The 25,084-nt window shown below is 40.8% G+C and overlaps 1 protein-coding gene across 1 annotated transcript in view; it reads right to left on the bottom strand.

Moving 5' to 3' along the window:
- Window positions 1–25,084, bottom strand: part of ASZ1 (ankyrin repeat, SAM and basic leucine zipper domain containing 1) — a 995,454-nt gene that overhangs the window by 237,388 nt on the left and 732,982 nt on the right. The gene's annotated exons all lie outside the window — the stretch shown is intronic.

Raw genomic sequence — 25,084 nt, 5'->3', positions numbered from 1 at the left:
AAATAAGACGTTTGGTGCAATATTTCACCTCATCTGATCCGAGCCCATTTGAAGGTTACAAAGCTGTGTAAAGGCAATGAAGTAATGGTTATAGGCAATTAACTCCCTTAACTTCATCAGGGCACAATGTATCCAAGACTACAGAGTAGGTCACCACCCAAGAAAAGTCTTTGGAAAACATCTCTGCTGCTCAGAATTTAAAACTACACTGTGTTGGTGATAATACGTAAAGAAAAGCCAGCCATGAATGTCATGATTTTCAGAATCACAGGGATGATAGCTTTTACGGTAATAATTACCAAACAATGAAGGCTTTTTTTTTTTAAAAGAGATGTTACATATATATATTTTGCTTTTGGTCTATATGCTACAGTTTAGAGCCTTCTGCAGATAAAAAAAATATGTGGATTAGTGAGTCCAAAAGTGAAACATGGGTACATTATGTGAACAAACTTGTTTTTTAACAACCCGAGGAGACATGGGTATGACTAAAGTATGTCAAGGAGGAAGCTGTAGGAGCTCCAAGCTGAAACCCGGCACCAATGGTAGCAGGTAAACCTTTGAATTTCCACTACACTTCCATTTTGTGAAAGAAAATCAATGTCTTCATGCCTATCTGAAGGCTAAACAATGCTTATTAATGTAAAGATAACCAATCAGTGAGACAGCGTTTTGCCTCCCTGGGTCAATGATCATGGTACATTAAATCCTCTCAAAAATCAACATTTTTAATGTGTTCTTGCCAAATGAATAGCAATGGAAGGGATACACCTGACAAACTGGAACTGAGACAGTGGTAGTCTCAGCAGGTGCCGTGCTTTCTTATAAAAATGCACCAACAGGACCTTGAAAAGATACAGATAAAATAACATTTTGTTTGTTTCAAGCACTTTATTTTGGTCGAAGACCTTAAAAGCAACACAATGAATATACAATGTTGCTAATATTACAACACATCAAATAATCAAGATAATTGTCAAACAACATGTTAAAATAAATACAAATCCATGCATAATAGAAGGATAATAAAGTACTTTGAGAGAGTGCATTTGTGCAAGGACAATAGAAGGTTTATTATAAAAATTACTTATTAGTCATATGCTCAAGGGTACTTCTGTTTTACAAGTTTAAGCTGACACAAATTAAAAAGGTTAGATATAAAAAGCTTAATTAGAGAAGGGGAATTCATATTCTTCTAGCCCCAAACAGTAAAGTGCAATATCATAAATGAAAGGTTAACAAGGTGTACTGTATATATTCATACAAGTAGATTAATAGAAAAAACATATCAATAATACACTTTCTAGTTGGTCGAGATATCCTCAGGAAGAGCCAAACGGGATAAGATCTTGGACTGAATAGGCTAGATACATTCAAGATATTTAGCAACTGAAAATCAAATATAAAGTGTGGTATCTGGCCTACAGATTCTCAGTGCGATCAAAAGTTGACAAGTTTTCCGAGGTTCAACAGAGGGGCACAATCCAGCACTTATGCTGCCTAGTGTACCTTAGACAGAAAAATAAAAAATGTCCATCAGATTCTTCCAATTTGGTGCATATTTAGCAAAGTTTAATGCCTTCGGTGGGGCCTTTCCATTTCACAGTGAAAGTTGCAAGTGGAAGGGCACCTAGCCTGAACCTCATGTAAAGGGCTTTAGTAAAAGATGGGTCAATCTCATCCATAAACGGCTCGAACCAGCAAAATGGTTTATCTCAAGAAATCTATTTGTGAGTGAGGCAGTGTTTAGTGATTGGGTAATTTTCCTCTCTTCATTATCCCAAAAGAGGGTTTTCACCATTCTAGTAGAGCAAGAAGTGATGGACACTGGATTAGTCCTGAAGTCAGTCAGACGCAGAGAGATTAACACCTGCTTTACATACCTTTGCCAAGGTAGCATCACCACTTCCTTTTGCCTATTCAGAATATCTCTCAGACCTACCCTGTTAGGTTCGAGCTCAGTAATCAATTAGATCCTCAACCAATATACGACTGGCATGAGTCTCACTTCAGAGAGAATACATTACATACACATATCAAGTTTAAAACTAATGGGGTACACTCTGGGGGAGTTTAAGTACACCCTAAAAAAATCGTTTTTTCTTTTTTTTTTTCAGCAGCTCCTATTGCATCTATGTTATAGTAACCACAAAAGTTACACCTCAGACTGCTGCTGCCACTGCTTGGGTGCTCCAAAATTTCTAAAAGGGAGATATGGGATGAAGGGAAGTATTTTTTGAGAATCTCAATATAGTTGTTGCCCTGTGAGTTAACAAAAGTGTGCTCTTTGTGATCTGACCAACCCAGGCATTACCACTAGATAAGCTGATTCCAAGGCAGTCAAAGTCAATAAACCAATCAAGATCCTCATCCTCTAACTTTAATACCCCTCTAAATGTCTGTGCAGGTGTATTGCCATGACCTTGTTTTTTTTACTATTTATGGCTAAACCATGGTTAGTGCAAGATAATTTAAACCTGGCTAATAAGGTCTGGATTCCTTTTAGTGTTTTGGACACTAACAAAGTATAATCCACAAACAATAGGGCAGACGTTTTTGTACCCCCAGAACAAGGGAATCACTATCACAATTCAATTGTAGCAGCACTTTCCCCCACCCCTCCCCTCTTCAGTGCCTTCAGACCCTCACAGGTGAGTAGTGTGTTTTACAAATCCCCTGACTGAATACAAAAATCAATACAACCATATATAAAAAGGAGAAAAATGTTAGGGCAAGGCCACATCCTTGCCGAAGCCTCCTGGCCACTTTTATCTGGTCAGTTGTTTCCCCATGGAACCCCAACTAATTTACGCAAAGTTGTCACTGTGGAGGCGCCCTATAATGTTCAGTAGGGAGGATGGAAGTCCAATTGCTTTTAAAGTGTACCAAAGCCTTTCTTTGGGGACGATATCAAATGCTGCCTTTTGATTGGACAAATGACATGTAAAGGCTGCCTCCACTAAGGTCCACCACCTTCCATCTTATGAGCTGGGATCTGACAACATGATCCACTGTGCTCGTTTTAGAGTGAAACCTAGCTTTAAACTAGAACAAATCTTTTTGTCTTCAATCCATGTTAATGATTTAAGATTTGCTTGCAGAATATTTTCTGCGCTGCATCTAAAAGGCTTAATGGATGGTAATTTACTGGGTCGGATTTGAGGCTCTTCTTAAAAAATAGGAATGATCTCTGCAACTTTCCAGGTAGCAGGGATTTGGGAGCTGGCCATGATGGCACTGCAACATGATTTAAATAAGGAGCCCAAACAATGGGTTCTTGTCCGGCCCAAGGGCCTTACCCATTTTCTTCGAGCAAACAGCGCAATGTATTTCATCTAGTGAGAAAAAACCTGTGTCATCATCTAATTCCCAGACATTTGGGGTGCTTTTTCTTAAAGGGTCACAATCTTGCTCTTCACAATCTGCAATAGTGGGAGTGGGGGAGGCAGCAATTTTGTCACTGTAGAGTGCTTGAACATGCCTGACCCAAACCTGGGGGAGAATGTTATTTTCTGGCCTCATTATGATTGTTTTTTCACCATGACTAATCGTGTCAAAAGGCTGTCTGGTTCCCTGATCAGACAGCATCCAGGATATGACCCCAAATGGAGGTACCCAGGCACCTAACAGAGGTATCCCAAGCTACTTTAGCCTTTTTTTGGACCACTTTGTAGTTAACTCTAGCAGTCGGAATACCAGATTGAGAGCAATTTTTAATGGTTTGGACTAAAACATGCTTGGCTGTCGTACAGATGTTATTATACTAAGTGTGGTTAATAGGTGGAGGCTTACTACTCTAAGAGGGAGGTTTAGTGAAGAAAAAGGTTTCAATAATCAAAGTACTTGGCGTGAAGGTCCAAGATGGAGTGAGGAGAGGAATCGGACTCAGCACATACAGACAAAGTAGGACCCAAGAGAAGATACAGTTGATTTGCACTTGTCAGTGAAAAAAAAAAAAAAAAGAGGCTGAATCGGTCAGAAGAGCACATACAATGTAAGTCTAAGACTAACATGGGTAAACAAAATGGCTGCGATTAAACAACATGATCTTTTTGTTAAATGCAATATAAATGAAATATAAATGTAAATTCAATATAAATCGTAATTTAATTATAAACGTAAAGAAAATAAAACAAGTTCACAATTTTCACTATACGCTGTGCATACTTTGTTTAAAACATTTTATAAAGCAGAATTATAATAGAGATACAGACAAAAGACAAGGGTATATGAACTCCCAGGACAGCATGAACAATTTGAGCATACCTTATTGAAAGAATCATGATACAGTATTTGAGATTGCAGGGGAACATCTTGACAGGATTTAGAAATAAATACTAAATTGGTCATCTGTCAATGAGACCAAAATAACAGTTGAACATCATGAAGTCTAGTGTGGTTGGAAAAGTCTGAGTGAGGAAGGAAGGGCAGCAATTCAAGATTAGACAACACAGTGGGATCTACATAAACAACCATAATGAGACAAAGGAAAGAGCAACAGAAAAGGGGAGATCAAGAATGCACTTAATAATAAATGACTATGCACGCGCAGTTACAACTCAGGATCTTATGAATGGAGATGTGCTAAGCAGGATAGAATTGTGCATGTAAGACTGAGTGAGATGGGTCTGTGATCTGGAGCTCAAATGTTTATCAATTCTTGGGATGAGATAGTGAAGACCTGGGCATGGGATCAAATAATATCCAATGGACTAAAGAACATTTTGACCGAGGGAGACAGAGGTAAATTTTGTCCCATATTTTTCTTCCACTGGAATTTTTATATTGCAAGAACTTCAACATTTTAAGTTACCCACAGCTACAACAAATATTAAGATATTCTTAATACCTAAGCAGAAACATGTAATTTATATTTTCTTTTTTAGTATTCCATCTGCAAAGACACCTAGGCAGAACCAAAGGGGTAGGCTATTAGCTTATGACTGCATAGATCTTTCATGCTCAATTGAACCTTTTCCCATCAAGGTCTTACATGGTAGATATGAACATGTGTTTGCCTCTAATGGAATGGCAATGCCAGCATTCAACATAACCCAAGAGGAGTTCACAGGATGTGATGAACTATTATATATCTGTACTGGGCAATCAAAAACAATATTTTGATTCAAGAGAAGTTTTGAATATGTAGTTCCAGTGATTATCTTTTACATGAAAATGAAAATTCAGGCCTTTGATCCAGTCATTTCTTATACTGTTGGAAAGGTTTGAGTGCAGGTTTTTAATGCTTTTTTTTATTGTGTTCATGCAACAGTTTGGCTAAGTCAAAGTTGCAGCTTAGAAACATAATGATTTTACTTAGGAAGGTTGAATACTCCAATATCTGGAGTTTGTGTTTTTCTTAAATTGGCTACACAACTCAAATGGGTCCTTTTTAGACAATATATATGCCAGTGTAAAAAAAAACATTCCCACATTGGGAGACAGTTTTCCATCTTAATCATTTTACTATTTCAGAGAAGGATCAAAGTGGTATGTGTAACCAAGATTTACAATCTATATTAATAAGGGCTCCTGCTTTTGCGACTTCTGGAGGAAAGGATTTACATGTGTTTGTTTGGATTCTAGAAATCCCTAATGGACTGAACTGCACATGTGCTGTGCACTGAGATGTCACAAAGTGGTTTATTAAAGACCTACATGTTTTTATTTTAAAGTAGTTAGCTATTAGTTTACCATACGTATTAGCTTAGTTTCTTCAAACAGTCTGGCATTCTGAAGGCCCACACAAACCTTGACCTGTTTGCTTATTCTGTTACAATCATATTTTGTGTCTTGAGATTTGTATACACCAAATGATTGTTAGTGGAGAAGATGGACGGAGTTATTTTCAATGTTTTTACTAGCTTTTATTTTCAGGGCTGCAATGCTAATGATGGAAATACACAGATAGTTGTTCCTATTCCATCTCAGTATACAATGGGTTTGATTTAGAGACCTCTGTTTTCTATATAATAAGATGCTAAGTCAGTTTTTACTCTATGCCATCTATGTTCCTAATGTATACCTCAAATTTGTTAATTCCCAGAGCCATTTTATTGCTTGTTTTAGATGCATGAATCAGATTGTTCATTGAGGATGGTATGGCTCCAATACAATTGGCAGTGCTACACATTTCCTTGCCACACAACATCGTGAGTTCTATCTAAAGTCTTTCCAAGTTCCAGTAGCTGGAACCTCTTGCTGTGGCTTCTGCCATTTTTAGGTAACAGGCTGCTTTCAGGCATCAACGGTGATGACGACTCACTCAAGGTCCTTGAGGTATGGCATGCGCAGCTGATTATTTTCTATTACTAGACTCTTACTTCCTTTTGACGCAATACATGGGAATGATATAAAGTGGTAAATAAACAGTTGTGATCAGTGAGCTGTGCAAAGATTCAATTAAATTCTGAAAAAAGTGGATTTATCTTAGCCTCTTACCACTCGTGGCATTGCAGAGGGATGAATAACAGTCTGAATTCTTTGGCTTTCACTGAACTAAATGGATTAAGTGCTTTCACTGCTATTGCTATTGGTGGGAAATAGGAAAAACGGTTTGCCACATGTAACTTAAAAGCAATACTGCACACTTGTTTGATAAGAAGCATCACCTAACGGTAAGTCCTGTTCCCAAAAGAAACCTACAATGTGTCTTATGAGTGACAACTAGGCAGAAACTGCTTCATTGCCTTTCCTTCCTGTTTTTCCTCTCATTCCTTCTTTCCATATTTAGTTTTTCTGCTTTCTTTCCCTCGCATTTTTCTTATTTGTGTAGTTCCTCCCTACTGTTCTTCCCGACTCCATTCTTTCTTCCTCTTTTTTACTATCTATTTTTCCTTCCTCCTATTCTTTCTCTTCCCACATTTCTTTCCATTATTTGCCCATTATTTCTTTCAATCAATCTTGCTTTATTTTCATACGATCTTTTCCTTTTTTGCAGTCTCATTTCCTTTTCTCTTTCTTGCTCTCTCCATTACCCTCTGATTTTTTTCCATTACCACTATTAACATTTATTTTTCTATGAAGTGTTTGGTCCATTGAGAGAGGTGCCGCTCAGATTTGCTACATATCATGCAATATTTGCTTCCATTTCTATCTTGTGACCTGGAAGCCACAGGTAAAAAAAAAACAATGCGTTATCAGAACAAAAGTTATTCTGACCCACACAAACTAATATAGTGGGTCCTTCACTAAGCAGTTGCAACTAGACTTGGGTGACACTAATGACGCAAAACACTGACTAGATGGGTCTGGTTCGGGTCCTTTTCATGTGTGACCATCAATTCACAGCTGAGCGAAGCCTCCCACTTGTTATGGATTCTAAGCAGATCGAGATATTGCGGCTGATAGCCCAGTTCCATAAGTGACTCTTCATCAACAGCAATCTAATTCTCCTTGTTTTTTTATATACAATTTTGAGTTAGTGTTGTCCACCCTTATCAAAACATGTGTGGAAACAAATGAAGGCCTCTCCTGATGAGCTCCTATGCTTTCAAATACAGTTATTTCTCTTCCCAGGACCAGTACCATTTCCTCCATCTCTTGCAAATGGTCTCTTCTGCCCTCAATAGATACATCTAAACTCATGATGAATTGAGCACGGCTCTATAACAAGGTTAGGTCTTCTACGTTGTTTGCCCAAACTAGCCACCAGGGGAGTGCTGTTTAAATTGTTGGTATTATTTTAATGTTGTCAAATGAACCAGTATTTTGCACCTTGTGAGTATCCAACTGATCTTGCAAAGGGTGCAACAGTTAGAAATGAGTGGCATAAAGAATGACAACATGCTTAACAGGGATTTGAAGAACGAGACATCTTCTGAACAAGCCTTGTCAATATCTGAAATCTGTGTATTCTTTCTCTTGATCAATATGCTTCCTTGATCTTGTGCAGACGACTGCTTCCAGGAGCTGATTGTAAGCGGATAGGATGAGGCAAGATGCGTTTGAGTTCAGAGTTAAACCCACCTTGTGGAAAAGCGTCAAACAGAATGCCAAGAATTTTTGGACTACCAAGTAAAGTTTTCTGATGATAGGCCAGTTGTTGATGTAAGGATACAGCCAATGTCTTCAACATAGGAAGAACATCAATGGGGTCATGCACTGGGGAATATCCTCGGAGAAGACTTCAAGCAGAAGGGCAGGACCCTGAAGTGGTGGCAGCATCTGGCTATCTCAAATCATGAGAGCCTGCACTGCTGTGGGATGAACTGGGATAAGGCAATATGTAGTTTGGAGCTCTAGTGACACCATAAAGCTCCACTACTAGAGCAGTTGCAGTACTTTATCCAGAATGAACCTTCAAAAAGATACCTTCCTGAAGTACCTGTTCAATTGCTGGAGACTTGTGCTTTGTTTCTAGTAGCTCTGGTGGCTTTCTACTTGGAGCGGGATCTGAAAGAACCTAGCCCACATATTGTTCCAGTGTCACCTTCATTTTGGTTGGAATCAATGATGCAGTAACTGATGGTGTCCTACTCTATGGTGCTGTCATCAATGATATTCTTGTTAATGGTGAAAGATAACCTGCAGATGAAGTTGTCGCTCTGGCAGGGAGTAAAGAAGACAGAAGTGCAGCACCAGGCAAAGTGAGAGCAGCTGTTACCTACACATAGATTGAGACAGAAAGGAAAATGCCTCAACATGTAACTTATATGAAACGTCCTGTTCCCTCTCAGACTTTTGACTTCTTTCACAGAGACAGATGGCAGTCCGTCAGCCTGTGCCATTTTCCTGAAGTCATATTTTCCTCAAAATGATATTTCTGATATCTTTTGGATGGCCACATTGAAGAAGTGCATCCTTTGAAGGCGATCACTAAACCTACCTTCCTTTTGGAGCCACTTCAAAGCCAAAACTCAAGGTCACTTAAAGTCTTTTCAAGAAATGTTCTGCAGATCCTGATATCCTTAGCCTTATGCTCTCAGTAGGCGCAGTAAATTTGAGTAGCTTCCTTATCCAGTTTTTTCACCCACAGAAGATTAAAGCACTGAATAGGGCTTTCCCAGGAAATTCCTTAACAAAGCAGACACTTAAAAAAAAAAAAAAAAAAAAATCCTCTAGTACAAAATTAAAAAGCAGCAAACTGAAAAAGGTGGTGCCAATATGGATGAAAACAATTCCAAGGAAAGCAATTAAATCCAACTGTCAAAGAGAAGACAGAGCACAGTTCTTAAGGGACTCGCTTTTTCATGCATGACACTCAGTGTAACATAAGAGTTTAAGCTTGGGGGCTTTCTGTGTGAGGTTGTTTGATTACTAAACTCACACTGCTTATGGCTCTTTTAGGGCCTTGGTCACTGAAACTGGTGTTTGAAGATTACCACGGGTTTCGCAGCTCAAGAGCGATTCAAACATGTGTATCTACGAAACCCTGCATTTTGTGCACCTCTAAGACATACAGGCCTTTTTCTGTCACACCTATGCATTCTCTGAGCCTGCTTTCTTTTACATGCCCATGAGTGTGTGAATATCCTGAGACTGGCACTGTTTTGAGACAACTCCGGATCCACCCACTTTCCAGTTCTATGTACACAATCTTAATACAATCTAAATTTCTTCTAATTAAATAGAAGTCAGACCACTGCATGTTCTTTGCTAGGCAGACTAATCCAATGGACATCCAAAATTAAGTAGTAGTTCCTGATTCTCTAGCTAGTCCATTAGCATTAGGTTTATTTAAATTGAAAAAAATTGCATATTATAAAGATGTGAATAATTAGCATTTAAGATCATAAACGGATTGTGTGCCAATTCCTCTGGAGCTCTGACATTAATGAAGCAGTTACAAAAAAACACAAAAAAAATGAACTAGCCATTAGTGTTTAGAAATGCCTCTACGTAGTTTTCCTGTATTCTTCCACTGACCAAAAACGTGCCTGGTCACAAAAGAGTACCCAAGGACCTTTAAAAGGGGAATATTCCCCTGTGGCATCTACCATCATCAATGCTCTCAATGGTGCTGGCTTACAGGAAATACCTGTTTCCTGGCAATCTGCTTAAATAGTGCCTGCATTTAAGGAATGCATCAGGATGGATCCCCGATTTTATAGACCAATTTCATTGTTGGACTTAATGGTGAAGATTGGGGGCATGCTATTCTCAAACGAATTGAAGACTGGGCCCCTGGAAACAATATTCTTAGCTTTGTGCAGTATGCCCTCCGGGATGGGCTGGGTACACAAGAGCAGTGTTTAAATTTACAACTTTTAATAGAGAAATACACATTTGCCAAAAAAGGATCACTGTACTTAGCCTTTAGGGACCTCAACAGTCTACTGGAAACCACATTGGAAAACTGGGACCATTAAGATAAAGGGGCAAAATATCTGTCAAGTGAATGAGTTCTCCTATCTAGGAGTAACCTTTGATTCTCGGGTTAGGTGGTTACCCTGTCTGTTTAAGCTTTAATACTGCATTGGGGTTGGCGTCCAGAGTAGGTAAAACAATCCTGCACCTACTGGAGGTGTACAAACGTAAGTGCTTACTGATCATAACTTTTGGGGCCTCAATCTAGGGGGTATCAGGACTGTTGCTACTTACAACAAGAAGGGAATTGGTTCTGCAGATGACTGGTAGTCCCAACATTTTCCTATATGACAAACTGGGCTTGGGTTTTGTGAAGGATCAAATTAAGCTTGCACCATTTCTCATCTGGATCGCGGTATGGGGGAATAAGCACACCAAATTTAACAGGGGGATTATCTCTGATTGTTTGGCATGTGCCTGGGGCATGAAATCATGTGGTTAAGGTATATTACGAGCACTGCCGAAAGCTTAGGAAGGCCAGAGCTGTTTTATCTCCTTACTCATAAGCCTCACACAGGCTGCATCTACACCAATTCCAGTGTTAGCTGTATGATACCATGTACATTTGGGGTTCCTTAGAGGATCCCCCATGTCTAACTGTGCAGCCTTGCAGGGTCTGTGTTAGAAATAGAGTCTTTGGTTGGCAGTCAGGTTACCCTCTGTCCAAGCAAGGACCCTCCACTCTAGTTAGGGTAAAGGAGAATCACCCTCAGTTAACCCCCGCTTACTCCCTTGGTAGCTTGGCACGAGCAGGCAGGCTTAACTTCAGAAGCAATGTGTAAAGTATTTGTACCAATACACAGTAATACAGTGAAAACACTGCAAAATGGACACCAGTTTAGAAAAATAGGTAATATTTATCTACATCAAACAAGACCAAAACAACAAAAATCCAACACACACAAGTCAAGATAGGAATTTTAAAAAGAATAAGAGTCTTAATCCTTAGAAAACAGTGAGGGTGCTTTGTAAAATATAAATCTGCATGGGCGAGCGTGTGTCGAAAAAGGCCAGTGGTGCTTTGATTTTTCACTTACAAGTGAGAACGTGTGTCATTCCTTCTCCGGTCGGGTCGGCGTGTGTAGTTTCCTCTCTCCTGCAAGAGAGTGGTGCGTCGATTCTTAGACGGGCATCTTGGGTCTGGGCAGGCTTGGCATTGATATTTCACACCCAGCGATGCTACATTCGAAATCCAGTCGCACAGTGTCAGGATACCTCGCTCCGTGGGGCTTGCTTTGTTTTTAACAGCCGCTAGCGGGTGTTGCGCATTCTTTCTCCAGCCGCGATACATCGATCGTCCAGTCGCGATGCAGGTGGAGTGTCGATTTTAGCCGCAAGGCTGACAGCGTGTTATCAGCCGCGTTGTGGATGGTGCGTCAAAAGTTTACCCGCATGGCGGTCTGTGCATGGATTTCTGTTCTTTTCCACCACCTTTACCTTTCAAGGGCCCATAGACAGGTTAGGGCCACTTGTCAGGGCAGGAGTCTCAGCAGAGAGTCCAGGTGCTGGCAGAGAGAAGTCTTTGATGTCCCTGAGGCTTCAACAACAGGGGGCAATCTCAGTTCAAGCCCTTGGAGAACATTCACTAGTGGGAAGTCACATAAAAGTCAGCCTTCATCCTCTTTCAAGTAGAAGCAGCTACTCCATGCCAACCCAGCAAAATACAATCACAGGAAAAGGGTCTGTACGTCTCCTCCAGCTCTTCTCCTTGGCAGAGGTTCCTCTTCGTTCCCGAAGTAAACTGATTTTCAGGGGTTTTGGGTCCAATACTCATACTCCTTTCGGCCTTTGAGGTTGACAAACTTCAAAGGGAGGTCTCCCTTGTTTGCCCAGGCCAGGACCCAGACACACACCAGGGGGTTGGAGACTGCATTGTGAGAGGGCAGGCACACCCATTCAGGTCTAAGTGGCCACTCCTCCCTCCACTCTAGCACAGATGGCTCATCAGGATATGCAGGCTGCACCCCAGCTCCCTTTGTCTCGCTGTCTAGAGGGGATTCACAAACAGCCCAACTGTCAGTCTGACCCAGACAGGGAATCCACAAACAGGCAGAGTCACAGAATGGTCTAAACAAGAAAATGGCAACGCTAATTTCTAAAAGTGGTATTTTCAAACAAACAATCTAAAAACCACCATCACTAAAAGATGTATTTTTAAATTGTGAGTTTAGAGACCCTAAACTCCACATTTCTATCTGCTGCCAAAGGGAATCTGTGCATTAATAGTATTTAAAGGCAGCCCCCAGGTTAACATATGAGAAAGATAGGCCTTGCAACAGGGAAGACTGAATTTAGCAGTATTTCCCTGTTAGGACATGTAAAATACATCAGTACACATCCCACCTTTAACATACACTGTACCCTGCCCATGGGGCTACTTAGGGCCCACCTTATGGGCGCCTTACATGTAGAATAAGGGAAGATTTATGCCTGGCAAGTGGGTACACTTGCCAGGTCGAATTGGCAGTTTTAAAACTGCACACACAGACACTGCTTTGGCAGGTCTAAGCCATGTTTATAGGGCTACTCATGTGCGTTGCACAACAGTGCTGCAAGCCCACTAGCAGAATTTGATTTACAGGCCCTAGACACCTCTAGTGCACTTTACTGGGGACTTAATAGTAAATCAAACATGCCAATCATGGAAAGCCAATTACACATATTACTTACACAGGGAACACATACTTTAGCACTGCTCGGTAGTGGTAAAGTGTCCAGAGCAAAAACAGAGTCCAGCACACAGAAACAACCTGGGAAGCAGAGGCAAAAGATTAGGGGAGGCCATGCAAAGATGCCAAGTCTAACACTTTGCGTGCAAGCCAATGTCGCTGCCAACCTCAGAGACTATCCTACTCTCCTGCTGCTAAGCTTAACTCCGGCAGGGGAAGGCAGACAAAGAATTTCCTATAGAGGAGAGGTGTTAGCATCTCTCCTTTAGAAATAGGTGTTGCTGGGCTACAGTCAGGGTGCTCTATAACGCCATCAGACTGCTTTGAATGGCACATTGTTGCCTTCCTTGTAAAACCATTTTCCTCCAGTGCAGGAGCCTCCGGCTCCCACTCTGGGGCGAAAACACAAAAAGGACATGAGAGTGACCACCCCCTGTCCAGCTGCTCCCCTAGGGAGGTGCCCAAAGCTCTGCTAGGTGGCCACTTGATTCTTCCATCTTGCTAATAAGATGAGCAGAAGCCCCTGGGAGCATCTGACTGGTCGATCCAGCATTGTTGCGTGCCTGATCCTCGATAGGTGGGTCACTAAAGAAGTCATCCAAACCCCTTTCTGGGTTACTTAAGGGCTCCCTTGACGATGGGACCCCCAGATTTGTCTGCAAGGTACATCGACTAGATTCATCTACAAGATTCATATTCTAGGCTGCTTCTGCAACCTGGACACTGAACTCTGTTGCTGGACTTCACCAGGAACCAAGACAAGTAAGTAGTAGGAGGGCTCCTACTGCAACTTTCTCCCCTGGTATTGGAAGGATTCTGCAACTTCCGTGGCCGTGCAGCCTCCATAGCACAAGGACTCTGCCTGCACTAAGGACATCTAGAAGCAATCTCCCTTGGAGTGAAGGAGTCACTCCACTGCGTCCGCAGGAACCTCGATGGCGACTACCCGTTTGTGGACCCTGCTGTCCCCCAGACTTCTCAAGGCTCTGCAACAAAGGTGGTGGTTCTGTGGATCTCCAGAGTTCTGACTTGTCTTCTTTGCAACTGGAAAGTCAGTGGTCCCTCACTGGAGCTGCTGGAACAGAACCCCCATTCACCGCTTTTGCTTGTCACTGCCAAGGCTTGTTGAATCTTCAGTCCAAAGATCTCCTAGATCCAAGAAGCCCCAACCTCAAGCATCACATAGCTTCAAGACTGACACCCTCCCTGCAACTCCTGCAACGTGAGCATCCATCTTCTTTGTGCTGCTGAGGCCTCCTCGCGAATCCCTGTGTCTGCTGCCAGTGGGTCCTCTGGGGGTCTCCATCGATTTCTTGTAGCTCTCCTTCTTGCCAAGGGCAGGCCCTGACTTACCTGTAAAATTTGAGTCCATTGGACCTTGCAGGTCCTTACCCTCTGCAACTATGTTGCATCTCTTCTTTTGCATTTGCCACGGCTTGTTGGTGGCCCTGTTGGTCACTGACGACTCTACAATTTGACAACTGGCATGGGACAGCTTGTGGATGACTCCTGGGATCCTTCAGCATCACCTGGATGCTGCAGCTGCATTTCCACGACAACTATCCAACAGGAAGGCATCTACAAGAAGGTTGGGCTTTGCCCTCCAGCGCCCCCTGGGTGGTCTGGTCTATGTCCCTTCTTTCTGCAGGTCGTCTTCATCCAGGATCCATGCCTCCTTTACAACGATCAGGTCCACAGGTCACGACAGCAGCTGGACAACTAAGGCCCATATTGACTTCAATGGGAGGTTCCAACACGACTTCACCCCTATGCATCTGGGTTCCCTGATGTAGGTACTCCTCTTCTCTGGGTATCCACAGGTGGGGGCACTCATGAACCTCTCTTGTCTCAACGGGTCCTCTGAGAAGAGTCCTGAAAGTGTTCATATCTCCGGTTAAGAGATATACCAAGGATAGTTTAGTTGCTGTGCTTACATAAGTAATATTCTATTTTTCTAACACTGTTATGGTTCTTTCTTGTGCGTAAATCACTGACTGACTTAGTGGTGGTGCAACTGCTTTACAATCTCCCCGATAAGCCTTAGCTGCTCTCCACAGTTACCCTTTGAAAGCTTTGGTTATGAGGAACTACTTACACCATCAATAAGAGTTGCCTGGGCTTAATGCATGGTGGATCACCTATAGGTGTACACCATACACTGAGCCAGCCTCCTACACTGTTTGGCCATAGCTCAGATACTGTTGTGCAATGAAAACAGCTTTTGGACATACTGTCCCTTCCACCAAATATCAGGTCATCATCCATTTATGCAACAGCCTATGTTTAGTCGTAAACTCGGTCACTGGAATCCACCTGAATTACTGAACATGTTAAGAGATTTGCTTTTTAAGATTTTTTAATGTGCGAGTTTAAACAGCACTTCATGTCACCTCATGGTTACCTTAGAAAGTTGAATACCAGCTGATTGTATACGGAAGTGGGTTATATACTCTCAAATGAATTATGAAACTGTAGGAGAATTGAAAAATGGGCCCTTGTGGCATTCAATGAAGCTCGCATTGAACAAATAGCTTGAGGCTCTGAGTGAAAAGGAGGGACTTCATCGTGTTCTGAGATGCCACATGCACGGATTTACTATCTACAAGTGAAAAGGAAAAGGAAGAAATTTGAGAGTACAATAAGTTGCGGGTAGAATCGAAATATGCCATCAGGTGTTTCACTGGGGACCTGGTAAGATCATACAGTGGAACTATCTCAAGAAGGACATGTTGGAAAGAGTCTAAGGGGAAAGTATGGCATGCAAACCGGTGGATGTCGAAGGATTGTTTAGGAGTCAAAATAGGGATGATGCAGCTTGTGTAGATGATTTCACATAACTCTGCTGTAGGCTAAAAACATTTGCAAGAAAGCTGAAGAATGGGATGTTTAACATTCAAGAGGACAGAAGACACAGCCACACATTGGGTGGTAGCTAAGAACAATAAAATAAACTACTGAAACCTAGGAACGTAATCATTCATCAAGAAACAAAAGAGGTGTTGGTGAGAAACAACTTCTAGTTGGGTCGCCTTCAAAAACATTTTGAAGGAGGCTGTTAAGGAGAATGACCATACCACACTGCATAGCCTGGAATTCAATAAAGTGGAAGAGTGGTATACCACAGAGCATGAAAGAGCTTAAATTTCACCCTACTGAAAGAGTGCCACCTTTCGCATTTCACAAGATACAAAGCCAGGTATTAAAGAGATATTAAAGTGACTGGAAAGAGTTTACACAGTTTGGGTATTCAAAGAAGTGATGAAATAGAAAATGAAAACTAAACAGACTTAACATAAATGCTATTGCTCTGATTGCAAGTGTAACCATGAAGTGGGTAGAATTTAGTTTAGAGAGATATGGGATTAAGGTACCTTTAGTGTATCCCGAACCAAGAAAGTAATTTATCAAGAAAATCTCAGCTCTCTCAACCCCTCCTCTGATGACTATATATGTCATCACACAAAAACTCAAAATAAATGTTTATTTCATAATATAAAATCTTGATTCATTCATGTTTTATACATTTTCTTTCTCCTTGAATTTCTCCTATAAAATCTTTCCATTTGAGCATCTACCCTCCTCTGATTCTTTTCAAATGTTCTTCTTTTAATCATTTGAGATTTTATATATTCCCCAAATTCGACAAAACACAATAATCCAAATCCATTTAACTAATTTTATTACAATACCTTCTACCAAGTTGCCAAACCAATTTCCCACTGAAGCAATTCCTTTGTCAGCTTTTTCCCAAACAGTAGTTTCAGTTGATTCTTTTAGTTTTGTTGTATCTTTTGTTAAATTGCTAATTAAACTTCTAACTAATTTACTATTGTCCGGTATGTATAAACAACAGTGACGCAGACCAAGTAATTTGCAAACTCTGCCCTCTTTTGCTAAAAGAATGTCTAACGCAAGACGGTTCTAAAACCCTTCTCTGATCAGTGTTTCTCTCAACCGGTTCTCTGTCTTGTTCTCCTTGAACCAGTTATTTTATCACTTCATTTGTGGATGATTCACCCTCCTCTTCCAGGATACTCTCAACTTCGTTGGAAACAGGAGTGGGTAAATCAATTGGAACTTTTCCAGGTACAGTCTCCAGTTCTTCGCTTTCTCGCCCTGTAATCATTGTTGAAGTGGCTTCATCTATCTGATTCCGAAGAGACCAGGAAACCGAAATGTGGAATTAACCCTCTAAGCAGTAATTTTGCTACTGTGAGACTATTGTTTCTCCTTGTAGGGTAAGCCTCAATCCAGTGAATGAAAATGCATGCAATCACCAACACATACTTCAAACCAGCACATGCAGGCATCTCAATGAAACCCATTTGAATTCTGCTAAATGGCCCTCCTGCCACACCAATATGTCCCATATTAACTACTGTCCCATTACCAACGTTCATTTGTTATCAAACTATGCATCTATGGCAAACTGCTTCGGCAACTTGTCTAAACTTTGGATTAAACCAGTGTTGCTTAAAACTTCAAACCATTGCATCTCTCCCTATGTGTGCATGATAGTATCTAGTCATTTGAGTCAGTAGACTATTTGGCAGAACTACCTTCCCTTCTGCTGTAACCCAGACATCATCCTGCCTCTGGCCACACTTAAATATGATCCAATCCTTGCACTCTTCTTTAGAAACACTATCTTGTAGAGCCTTCAGCTCTTCCAAAGAATCAATAATCTGCATAGTGAAATTTGGATACATTTAATCATTTTCAGGTAACAATTCCCAATTTCCTTTGAAAGACATGCCATTCAGGGCACAAAATGTTGCATCTGATCTGCATATGCATTTCCCAATTACACAATCTTGTGATCTCTGATGTGCACTGCATTTTAGCACAGCAATGTTCTCTGATTTTTGAAAAGCTAATAACTCATGACTTTTCTCCCCATTTCTTATTGGTGAACCAGAAGTTAAGAAACCTCTCTGTGACCATATTTGGCCAAAGTCACGCACAATAATGAATCTATTTTAACTATCTGAGTAGACTGTCACTTTCATCTGACTCGAAATTTGGCATGCTCTAGTAAGAGGTACCAATTCTGCCACTTGTGCAGAAAACAGTCCCTGAAGACATGTGTAGTGAAATATGTGTTTTTGACCACTGACTTTGTGTTGCACTACTTTGCATCTGGATTAGTTGTCTAGTGTTCACCAATTGCAGATTACATTTTGTATCCAGTTTAGCTGCCTATTGACTTTATCGTAGTGTCAGACACTGCCATGTTAAATGTGTTAGGAATATTCCACATTGTAAACTGTGCTTGTTTTCATATTCTTTCTCACCGAAGAGCTAGGACATATTATCACAGAACAGCTAAGTCAGTCAGCACAATAAGAATGTACCAGACTTCTGTTTTTTTGTGCAAGCAGGGAACGGTTTGGCCTTGGGAGAGACAATTTGGGAGACTAGCCAGTCCCAACCTGTTTCTTTCAACTCTGACCTACATTAGCCAGCATGTTTGAATATTTCTTTTTTATGGGAAGGGGTTTTCCAGAAAGCCCTTAGGTTCTTTAAGATATAAAAAAGTGGCCCTGCTCAGTAGCAGTGGAATTTCCAAGACCTCGGTCAGGATTAGACATCAAATGTCTGACATATCTGTCCTGTGAGGGTGGAGTTCTCGTTCACGCAGTTGAATGGGGTCATCTTCTTGTTGGCATGAGAAAGATGAAGAGCTTGGCAGGCCCTACGGTGATGAATTTTTACTTTATTCTTTGCTTTGCATAATCATAACTACATATATTTGCTGTGTACATTGCAGTTGAGAATCATTTTGGTATATATTCATTTTATTGCTGTGACTATTTTTGAACGTGTGCTTTCAATCTGTTTACCTCCTTTTTTAGGAACCTCGTGGTGAAATAATAATAAATGTCTTCTTTGAACAGAGAAGTGCATTCCACAGATTTTTGTCAGCTTGGTCACTGGTGAAAGCAAAACAACATGAAACCTCCAGAATGCCAGTGATAGCACACACTGCATATCCTGCTCTCAAAGTGCCCACATTATCTCTCAAGCAGGCACCATCAACATAAATAATTTGATCATTGTCGTCCAGGCTAGTGTTTGTAATACCTGTTCTGGGTTTTGTGCATAACTCTCATTTCCAAACAATCATGTTCAGTATCATCCAATTTATGTGAACCAACATTTTCAATCAGAAGTAAAGTTGCTGGATTAAGCACTGTACATCTCTTTATCGTCACGTTTGAAGACCCTAAGTTTGTTGTCTCATATCTTATCAGTTCAGAACTGGTCAAATATTGAGTCTTTGAACAAGTCAGTGGAATTTCTATTGAATAGAGAACCATCACAGTCAGAGGGTAGCCAATCACAATATTCTCACTTTGAGTGATACTCTGCTCTACTGCTGCAACGGACAGCAAGCATCCTGGTAAAGCTGCTGCGACCGAATCCAAAATAGCTGAAAAATATGCTACTGATTGGTTGATACCACCATGTGTCTGAGTCTAAACAGACCAAGAACATGCATCACATTCATGACAAAACAACAGGAAACTCTTTGTGTAATCAGGCATACCTAAAGCTGGAACTTGGCACAAACTCTCTTTCATATCAGTGAACACTTTCATACAAGTTGTATCCATCATTATAGGATCGGAAACATCCTTATGAGTTAGTCTTCGTAAGGGCTTTGAAAGAACTGAAAAAAATTGGAATCCACTGGCGACAATAACCACCAATTCCCCAAAACATTCCAACATCCTTCTGTGTACTTGGTACTTTCAGCTGCAAAATTGTCACAACCTCTCTCTCGAAACTCTCCTAGTTCCTTTCTCAATTAGATGACCAAAATATTTCCCCTCTCACTGACAATATTGCAATTTAGTAGGGGACATTTTATGACCACTATCTCCCAGAAAATTCAACAATGCAATCGTATCATATTTGTACCCTTCCTTTGTCTTTGATGCAATCAATAGATCATCAATGTACTGCACCAATGTCGATTGGTGAGGCATTACCAATGACTAGATTATTTTTCAAGATCTGGTTGAAAATTGATGGTGATTCTGAAAACCCCTGTGGAATTCTATGCCAACAGTAGACTTTGCTCAAGAATTTAAAACAAAAGAGAAATCTACTGTTCTCATGAAGAAGCACAGAGAAAAATGATTGACACAGGTCTAACACAGTAAACCATTCAGCAACACATGGGATCTGAAACAACCACAGCTGGATTTGGCACAATTGGACAACAATTAATCACAATGTTATTTACTTTTCTCAGATCCTGTACAAGACACATTTTCACAAATGGTCTCTCAAACTCATTATTGGTGATTTAAATGGGCAACTCAACACCTCTTTCAAAATCCCTTTATCTACAAACTGCTCTATCAAAGGTCTTACACCCTCAATCGCTTCTATTGTCTTTGGATATTGTGGAGTCTGAGGAAAAACTACATATGGCTTCACTGCAACCCTGTCCGGTTCTACACCTTTGATCAACCCAATACCTTTTCCTGAAAAATCCCAAGCTTTAGACTTAACAGTCTTCTGCAAATCAACCGGAAGATCTTTTGTTTCAAAAACTGGAAAGAAACTAATCAACGGTGCTTCTTCAACCTCTAGCTCATTGAAACTAATCATAGGAAATTCCCCAGATACCGACTCATTGTTAACAGTTAGCGTCGGCTCTTCATCATCACTGTTTGTCTGAATCTCAATACCTTCATCTGTCCAAGTAATTGAACATCTTGTTTTACACAACAGATCTCTACCCAGGAGCGACACTGGACTTGAGTCACAAACTACAAATTTGTGTAAACCCTTAAAATTACCAATCTTAACAATAACTGTTTCTATAATAGGATTTGTCAAATGTTTGTTTGCAACTCCCACAATCTGAACTGTTTTCTCTGACAAAGGTAAATCTGGAACCTCTGCAGATCTCACTGTTGAGCGTGTAGCTCCAGTATCAATCAGAAAAGAAACTTTGTGACCATGTACTTTCCCTTCCACATAAGGATCCTTCTGATCCACTTCTAATTATGCAGCCATCACATACTCCTCCTCATCTGAACTATCCGACAGCCATACATTGTTTATTTCATTTTCACTATGTAAAGGAAACTGATGTACTGTATTGTCATTCTGGTTTAATTTCTGACTTGTGACTACCTGAGAAAGCATTGCCTGTTGCTGATCCATCGGGCTCTGCAGTACTTGCAATTGTCTAGACATTTGAATTTGTTGTGCAGGCACAATCTGCACTTGTGGCTGTATCTGCTGTACTTGAGGCATTTGTACCTGTTGTACCTGCGGTTGTACATTTTGCACATCCTGCATTGGATTTACATAATTCTGAACATTTTGAATTTGACCTCTCATTCCTGGTCCTCTCAAGCTCTGAAAAGTATTGATACCATTTGTCTGCTGAACAACACCTTCCTGATTTAACATTGGGCACTGCTGTTTCCAATGTCCAATTGCCCCCAAAACATCACAAGGTAACATTCTTTTTCCCTGCTGCTCTCCTTGCATCATCACATAATTAAATTCCACACTTTGATTAACAACCGGCCACAATACCGGCCCAACCTACCTCAACGAAAGAATGAACTTCCACACTCCCACACGCAACATCCGATCATCCGACCTCGCCCTAGCCACAGTCCCCCGCATCCAACGCACCACCACAGGAGGCAGGTCCTTCTTCTATCTCGCCCCGAAAACATGGAACTTCCTCCCAACCGACCTTCGCAAAACCAAAGACCTCCTGGTCTTCAGAAAGAACCTCAAGACATGGTTGTTCGATCAATGACCCTCCCTGCCCCTCCCTTAATCCCCCCCAGCGCCTTGAAACCCTCACGGGTGAGTAGCGCGCTCTACAAATTGTTTTGATGGATTGATTGAACCGGCAGTGTCATTCCACCACATCCTCTACCTCTGCCCTGATTCTGAAACATACCATTTCCCTGTGGCTGCTGCTACTGAAAATGTCCTTGAATCCCTGTCTGTGCAGCTTTGATCTGCATCACCATCGCTTTCTCTTCAACTTTCTTTGCTTCAATTCAATTTTATCACTACAGTATTTCGCATAGTACAACACCTCATCCATTGGTTTTGCTTGCCAACAAATCAGATAACTCTTGATCATCTGGCTAATCTCTGGTCTCAATCCTTCGACAAACCTGAACACAAAATGAATCATGTCTTTTGCCTCAATTGTTTCTGTACTACTGTAATGTTTAAACACTTAACAACCTTTCATACTACGCATGAATTGATTCTTTCCCTTCTTGAATGTTCTATGTGTTGCCAATCAATGTTTTTCGCCACAATTCATGTCTTCAGGAACGCAATGACCTTATAGTAATACTTCATTACTTCAGGAGGTGGGGCATCTGTTTTCTGATCTCTTTGCGGTTCACTTGTAGGGCAATATACATTCCTTTTACACTCCGTCCACAAATCTGCTGGAACAACTATCTTAAAGAGAGTATTCAAGTCCTCCCACAGGCATTACGCAAGTTTCACAAACCTATCTAGCTGCTGATACCATTCCACTGGTTACTCTCTCAACCTGGGGTAATCATTTGTAAATGACAAAATATCACTTCTGCTCCAAGGTACATGTACAAAAAGCCCTTCCGGAGTCTCTCTCATTGGCAAAATTTTCATTAGCTCTTTTGTTTGCGTTAAATCTACAAGAGGACTACCTGAACCTTTCCTCGGCCTCTCTTTTTTTGACCCATCTGCCTTCCCATTTTTCTAATGCTCCCCAGATTTGCACCCTTTCAAGTAACTCTCTAAGATGTGTTTTCATCCCGGCAGACCTCATGTGTTCAAAATCTTCAGTCTCAAAATGTAATCTGTAACTTCTCTTCAGGTTCTTTGTTTTTTTTAAGATCTATTTCATATTTACCTGCTAATTCTTGTAATTGCTGATGGACTTCAGCTGCTCCCTCTGTAATTAATCAACACAGATATCTCAACTGCGCTTCAGTATATGAGTTAAGTCTATTTATTCCCATTGTCCCTTCAAGAAGTTCACCTGCTTCCACTGACAATCTCGTTTAGTTTAAAACTTAATATCCCTTACTTTGAATCTTTGAGACTTTTAAAACACTCAAATCTTCTGACCATTTTGTTATTTCCTGTGCAGTCAGACCCTTTAATAAAATACTATCAGTCTGAACACTTGGTAACTGCTGCTGCATTGGACTCACACATTGGGGAGTTATTCTCCTCTCCTGGCCACTGCATGATTCAATTATTTCAGAATTTCTAACAGGAGTCAAATCTATTAAAGATCTTGACTTGTTTAGAGTCTGTCCCATGGATGATGACAATCCAATATTTTCATTCTGACTTTGAACTCCTTGATTCGTAACACCCCTGTTGCCCTGGACATACAAAGGCATAGGTGGACCAAATGTAATTGGTACTGAAATCGCATCTGAGCTCCTGGTTTCTACATTATGAGACTGTATTAGTGGCGCATGCTGCATCTTTGGTAATAATATCGGAGTAGGATCTTTCTGAATTAATCTCAGCTCTTGTGGATTGTGACCTGAGGATAATGCTAGATTAGTAGTTTTCACAGTCGGAACATCCGGATAAATCACAGGAACATTAATCTCTGGCAGTTGTCTATTAGGCTGATTAAAGCTACTCTGCATCGGTATTTGCTCAAAAGGCCTAGTCTGTCCCGAGCTCTGTGCTGAACTCTAGTTCACATTAGGATTAACCCATACAGAACTCATGGTTGTGTCATGATCACTCTGAACTGAACTCTGTGACACTACAGATGGTATTGGTGCAGTAGGATTCATACCACTTGCACTTGAACCTTCTTGAACCACATACGGTGGTGGACGGTTTCTCAAAATCTGTGTAATAAACTCATCATCGTCTGATTCATGGTCATTGTACAAAACCTTTTAGGCTCTTTTGCTTTCTTCTGTTCGACTGCTGAAGAACTCTTTCTAGACTTCTTTGAAATCTTATTTGTCTCCTTTTCATTATCTTTTGACATTGGTGGAAACAATCTAACAACTTGTAAGGTATCAAGTCTCCGCTGCCTCTGCTCACTGTCCCATCTAGCTTCAGCTAGTGACTTCTCTGCCCTTCTCATTATTCTCTTAAATTTCAAAGACTGTTGCTGTCTAGCTATAGGCTCCCAGATCGCTAAAGCTTCGAACTGAGCTGGTCTTGGTGGAGGTCTCAGACCATACATCTTGTGTCTCAAACTCACCAAAATTCTCAAATTAAATGTACCATTTTAAGGAAAAGCTAAACAACCTTCCTTTTTTCGTGATCTCAATACAGTGTTTTAACCAAAGACATGCACTGATACCTTTCTCCTCAATTATGACATATGCCGGAGTACCTTCTGGCGGACACATTTATCTTTACCTTGCCGGAATATACTAATCTCCCCTAATAGCACTTTTTAAAGCTTTGAAAAACGTAATCTTTCACAATTTTATTCATAAAATAAAAATAAAAAATGATAATCAGCAAATGATTACAATCCCACAATCCTCTTCAACACCCTTCTTGTCTAATTATGCTTCACGATTGTCCACCAATCCGTGCACGACCCTTCTCACTGACCAACCTATCCCAGCACGGCACAATACTGACGTCACACAGCGGCTAACAAAGTCTTGCGGCTTGTTCTCCTAATCTCAAAACACTTAAACTTAATGCAAAAATTAATTGCGAGCACTTCTTCAAACCAAAAAAAAAAATTCTATTTACTACAGGTAGGGTAACACAATAGCTTCAGAGATCCTCTAAATTTCACTGTAGGCTTTCGCTCATGCAGTTACTCTTTTTACTCAGTTCCCCAGAACCACAAGCAAAATTAGACCTGCAAATTTCACCCTCAACTGATCAATGGAGAAGGTCCTGGTGCACACAGAACTTGCCAAGTCTCAGTCGAAAATTTCAAACACTCAATTTAACTCTCAAACTCGACTTACCAACCACGCCCGATTGGTATACTAAATAGACAAATTACAACATAACCAAGTGTCTCATTACACTTTTCAATATACTCCTGAGTCTTAGACCTCTTCTGTCACGTCCTTCTTAACCACGCAGACAATTTTTCCAAGCACCAA

Source organism: Pleurodeles waltl, chromosome 4_1 (assembly GCF_031143425.1).
Source record: "Pleurodeles waltl isolate 20211129_DDA chromosome 4_1, aPleWal1.hap1.20221129, whole genome shotgun sequence".
Classification (NCBI taxonomy): Eukaryota; Metazoa; Chordata; class Amphibia; order Caudata; family Salamandridae; genus Pleurodeles; species Pleurodeles waltl.
This window is presented reverse-complemented; position numbering and strand designations above follow the sequence as displayed.